At 29.5% G+C, this 6,427-nt stretch overlaps 1 protein-coding gene across 1 annotated transcript in view; it reads right to left on the minus strand.

Moving 5' to 3' along the window:
- Window positions 1-6,427, minus strand: part of LOC108755213 (TOX high mobility group box family member 3-like) — a 242,846-nt gene that overhangs the window by 166,541 nt on the left and 69,878 nt on the right. The window lies entirely within an intron of this gene.

Genomic DNA, 6,427 nt, shown 5'->3' on the forward strand with positions numbered 1-6,427 from the left:
GCTATAGTATGCGTAGAAATACACTTACTATACACTTACTCATTCACACTCTTTTAGGTATACTCCATACTCTACACTCTGTTACACATACTTCGCGTCCAGATGGCGCGCTCTCACAACACTATACACAATTGCCCATTTAGTTACACTCTCATATTATTATTCCTTCTCGACCGTTCTAGTAACGACATCGTTATATTTTTGCGGTTACATTGTGATATTAAATAAATTTTATTACTTATGAAATCGTGTACGAATCATTAAACTAATTCATTATATGCAACCATCCGCTACATATGCTTCACTCTAACATATTACACTAATTCAGAACTAGTTTAGAATTCTTCGTAAAAGAACAGATTTTTAAGTCTTCTAAGAGTGCTGTCCCATGACATTCGGAATTTCAGAAAACGGAATCTCGGAAAAGTAATAGAGTGGGGATCAACCAATCAGAATTATTGGAATGCATTACTGTCCATCTGCACATATACGCTAAATACAAGATTATTGAAATTGAATTTCTATACGTATAAAAAGAAATTCATTATTAATAAATAATTGTTCGATAAGTATTAATTTATTAATATACAGGATGTAACTCAATAACTATTACTATCTGAAATATCTTCTAAAATATAAGATGTAGAGAAAAATTTATATAACTAAAATTACATGGTGTAAAAGGGATTATCATATAGTGATAATAATTTTTATTATAGCAAAAAATCTATAGTTTATGAGATAAAATATTAACATAAAATATTAAATAACTCGTAAATTATTGTTTTTATATCACTCTTAATACTTTTATATGCAGAATAATTAAAGGAATCATATTATGTAAAAAAATTCATATAATTCTGTTTAAAAAACTAAAGTTGACCTTGAAATCTCCGAAACGAATTCATCTGGACAAAAAATATTATCACCATATGATAGCCTCTTTTACACCGTGTAATTTTGATTATATAAATTTTCCTCTACACTTTATAGGTTAGAAAATATTTCAAGTGGTAATAGTTATTGAGACACTGTACAAGTATTCATTTTTCCAGCACATAAATATAACCATTTATAAAATTGTGTGCTTTTCGGTCCAAAATTTTTGTGACTGGGTCCCCATGGAGCGACTTTTTCGAAAAATGGACTATTATTCTAACCTCAAACTATCTTTTAATTTAAAAAATTCCTTTATTACCTTCTGTTATAATAAAAAATATATCGAAATTGTATTTTCTTACAAATTAATATAATTAATTTTTTTCATAAAACATTTAAAATAAATTTTCTGATTTTTTACAATTTCGGAAATATTGGTCCATGGGGAACTCAGCCACAAAAATTTCGGACTGACAAGCACGTAATTTTACTCCAATAATATAAATAGTTTTATATGCTAAAAAAATGAATAATTATATATTAATGTGAATTAATACTAATCGAACAATTATTTATTAATAATAAAATTTTTTTATACATATTGAAATTTATTTTTAATAATCTTGTATTTAACATAAATATATGTGCAGACGGACAGTAATGCATCCCAATAATTCTGATTGGTTGATACTCATTCTATTACTTTTCCGAGATTCCGCTTTCCGAAATTCCGACTGTCATAGAACAGTATCTTTAAGCTCATGGCACATACATAAAAAAATGTATTATAAGACCGTAAGACGTAATCAGTAAGCAAATTGGCTAATCACGGTAGAGACCGTAAGGCCAGTAACAAATTCAATGTTAAGTAACACGTAAGCAGTAAAGAAATCGTAAGATTGGATTCGCTACTGGCCTTATGGTCTTTGTTTACGGCCTTACGTTTTTGTATGTGCTTTACTCTTACTTCGTGAAAATGATATAGAAATCGTGGGAAATATTCTGTAAAATATCATAATAAAGATATTCGAATTATCTATCAAATGTTTTAATCACTATGAGTGAATCTAGTATTAATATCACTTCAAAATTAAAACATAAATAACTGACAAAATAGCAGCTAAGTGAAGATCCTATTGTATCGCTTTTTTCGCAACTTTTTAATTAAAAAAGAAGTTAAAAATTGTACATATGGAGGAGTTGATCACGAGCGATTATAGTGTATAAAAATTATCTTTGATACGGATTACCTTTAAATTTTACCTTGGATTACTTAAGATTACCTAACACTACCTCAAATTATTTCAGATTATCAAATACTCATACTCGGGATTACCCAAGATTACCCAAAATTATCTTAGAGCATTTAAAATTATGTCATATTTTCCGAGATTTTTCCAAATGTACTTCGCTCAGCTAATTGTAAGATATCTTAAATGAGTACATAAAGTATATTATTTCTTCGGATCACTCTAGAACAGTGGCGTAGCCAAGGAGAAGGCTATGGGGAACCCCTCCCCCCCTTCGAAATTCTGAATAATTTCAATAATGTGTAAAAATGTATAAAAAATTGTTGAGCCGTAAATATCAATTTGTTTTGAAAGAGGAAATTAAATCCTGTTGGGATAGTTCTCATATTTAATTTAGTTGCAAAAGTATTATTTATTATATATTACAAATATATTTGTTGATTTTCGTTTGTGTTTGGCATATAAACAAAAATTCGATAAATTACATGAAAAAAAATGTTGCTGCTAGTACAACCGCAAAAAGTGGCGTTGGGAGAACGGCAGCACTTCAACTCGCGAAATCTCAGCCGGATATTAATACTTATAATTCATGATAATACTAAGTATCAGGCTGCTCTTCGCCCTGATGAAGTGGACTGCAAGGTTCACGAAACGTTGGCATTTCAAGAATGGATCTGGACACGGAGGAAACCCGCGAAACGCATAACTTTATTTGAATAATAATACTTATTATTCAAATAAACCTTTTTGAACTTTACAACTTTTGTCTAAACAATTTTTCTCAATAATATTTACTATGTTTCCCAAACAAAAATTTGTAACGCTTTATTTTGAATACACAATATGTATAACATATAGATAGTAATAAGTTCGATTACTTGTAACGTTTGAGATTTTTTAATACTAACAAAATAATATCCAATTGAATATAAATATTAATAGTACTTTATAAAATAAAAAAATATTTTAAAAAACACCAATAAATAATACAGACTCTCTAAATGATTTCACAACTTAGTGTTAAATTAAAAGTTTTGCCAAGATTTATTTGTTAAAACAGTGCTCGGTATTACATGCACATTTTGGGTTAATTCTTGCAGGCAATGACTATTGTTCCCCCACTACCGCTCTAGACTCGGTGGCCTTACTACGTGATTCTGGCAGGAGCGTCCATATACAATATTATACAGAATGTCTCAGAATGATCGCCAAATTAATATTTCATGTACTGATAGAGCGGACTAAACTAAATCGAAGAGTCCTTTTATCATTTTGCAAGCAATTTTCGCAACAGTTAACAAGATATTAATTACTAAAAATCGTCAAATATTGGTTTTCAATAATTTTTTTATTCAAGTACTATCAATTTTATAGAGAAACAAGCAAGAGACAAAAATTATTTAATTATTTCTTGTAGACAACACACACAACACACACACACACTTCTGAGAATTTTTTATCAACTTTTTAGTACTGCATTTTTCTATTTCTAACTATTTTTATAAATATTAAAAAATTCTGAAAAAATTCTCAGAACTCTATGAGAAGAAAATAAACAATTTTTATTTCTTGCCGTTTTTCTGTAAAATTGATGATACTTGAGTAAAAAATTATAAAAAACTAATATTTGATGATTTTTTAGTAATTAATATCTTCTTAATTATTGCGAAAATTGTACAATAGTAGAGGACTTTCGACTCAATTTAATCTGCTCTACCAGCACACAAAATATTTAACAATCATTCTGGAACACCCTGTATACATACTAAGATCGTATCTTTTGCCAATTCAACTATCCACCATTAAAGAATATTTTTCTTGCTAAATAATTTTTATTTATTTATTTATTTTTTAATTAAATGATGATAGCTTATCAAAGATTGTAGATAAGGATTCCGTAATTGTTAATTGTTCGTGTATTCGCAGCCTGAGAGAGAAAGCATTACAAGATGTGATAGCGCGAAAACATAACGATTCCTAAATTATAAAATTCTAAAAGTAAATTATAAAGCAATTTTTTTACAAACTCAATTTTTTATGTCAAAAGTCGATTAAAAATATGTATTATTGTAAAAAGGTACAAAATGCTCGTCAATTTATTAATTTCAAAAATCGAAAATTACCTTAGATTACTTCAGATTATCTGAGATTACTTTCAGAAAACCTAGAATTACCTACAAATTATTTGATATTATCCTTAGATTACTTAGGATTTCCTATTATTATCCAAGATTGCCGAAACATGCTAAAGATTATTTAGATTTTCCAAAAATTACCTTAGATTACTCAAAATTTCGTTTGAATTGCCGCTGAATTATCTAGTCCTCGTACAAAAATTACTTCTGTGACCCTTGTGTGCACATATTAACTATAGTGGTAGAAGTACTAGATAAATGTGTAAGAAATGAGTGCCAAGGAAATAAATCAAATTGTTAGAATTATTTCCCGCGGTTTTGAAAACTGTTTTGAAAATTGTTTTGAAAAAAAAACGAAAAGTTTTACAATAACTTCTCATACATTTAACAGTACATTAATCATATTAATGCTATTAGAGGATCATATAAGCCGATTTTCCCATAGAACTCATGTAGTGTCACTTGTTCTTCTCTGTGAGTTGTTCTCGCTTTTTCCGATGCTTCTGACGTCTGTCTTTCTGTTATTTTGTGCTTATTATAAGCAAAATTTCACATTTTTTAAAATAAAATCCATGTTAGTGAAAAAAACATAATTTTCCAAACAAAATGGACTTAAAACTGAACTTTTGTACAATATTAAAAATAATATGCAGAATTATTTAAGGAATAAAAGAATAAATAAAAAGCTCAAGTTAGTTATATGTTTATTCAGTTTATTATTTGCTGAAGTAATCAGTATGGCGCAGACATTCGTGTACGATCCCATATTGCGCGAAAGTACCAATGTGTGAGATGTGTATGTATATATGTCACATGTATGTTTCGTTTAATAAACTGCGCGCTATACTGACAATCGTTACACGATCAACCCAATAACTTATATACAACAGTTCTCCGCGCGCGATATGAAAATACAGAGTCATGCATAACGTCTGCGGGTGTTTACGTGATGTAATCGGATCCTTAAATCGGATTGAGCGGTGGTAACCAATCTAAAGACTCTAAATGTCGCTAGACCAATTCGGGTTACAATCTGTATTGTCTATAAAATTCGGATTTCGGACTATTACCGTCATACGTGTTTCTCTTCTGAAAGGTTAAGTTTATATTTCAAAAATTTCAAAACATTTTTGTGGCAATTATTGCGACTCTTCTCTACGTGCTGTTGCTGTGGCTTTGATAAATCCCGGAGAAGGTCGACTTACCAAAACACGAAACTGTATTTTAATCTGTTATTTCAGTTACAAAATAATATGCTTTTGATAATATTATTTGTCTAATTTTAGGATCAATAGAATACAAAGAATCCATAAATGAATGAAATAATTTATTGTACAAAATCAATTTGATATACGTTATAAGATTGTAAATTATATTATTATCGTTACTATTATTTATTATGTATATACAATAATAATTTTAATTATTATTTACTTTGTCACAATCATCTTAAAATTCTTTGGTTTTGATATAACTGAATGTCTGAGTCATTATAATGCTACAATAACAGTAAGAAAAAATATCAATATTATAATAGTAAAATAAAAAGAGGTAAATATGTAGTTTAGGAGTCCCCCCCTCCCCTCCTCCTCCTCCTCCCAATGACCTTGACATATGTTGTCAGTCATGACCATGAGTGACCTTGAGAAAGTTTTAACCGTCGGACGTCACTCGTTAAAAAGTTATAAACAAAGGTGGGAATCACTTCAGGTGAAAGTCGTGCAGGAGTCCCTAAGCAGAAGGGAGAGGTAAAGCGAAAGTCGCCTCAAGTGGCCCTCAAGCAGGAAGAGGGAGGTGGAATGAGAGTCGCTTTGCATGGAAAGTTCTAAAATATACTTTAAATCAGAAAATTTCTGTTTTATATATGGTGGAAAAGAGATATCATATACGTTATTTCTTAAACTTCTTTTGTTTACAACTTTTTCAAGGTCATTCGTGATCATGACCTTGACAACATATGTCAAAGTCAAGATCATTGGGAGGGGCTCCCCTAAACTATACGAGGTCTGTTCAAAAAGTATCGCGAATTTTGTGTTTTTTCAAAAATTATTTATTTATTCATGAATATCTATTTTGTCCCCTTCAAAGTAATCCCCATCAGATATTATACACTTGTGCCAACGTTTTTTCCAATCCTCGAAGCACTTCAAAAAATTATTTTTT

The sequence above is a fragment of the Trachymyrmex septentrionalis genome, unplaced genomic scaffold, assembly GCF_001594115.1.
Source record: "Trachymyrmex septentrionalis isolate Tsep2-gDNA-1 unplaced genomic scaffold, Tsep1.0 scaffold86, whole genome shotgun sequence".
In the NCBI taxonomy this organism is placed as follows: domain Eukaryota; kingdom Metazoa; phylum Arthropoda; class Insecta; order Hymenoptera; family Formicidae; genus Trachymyrmex; species Trachymyrmex septentrionalis.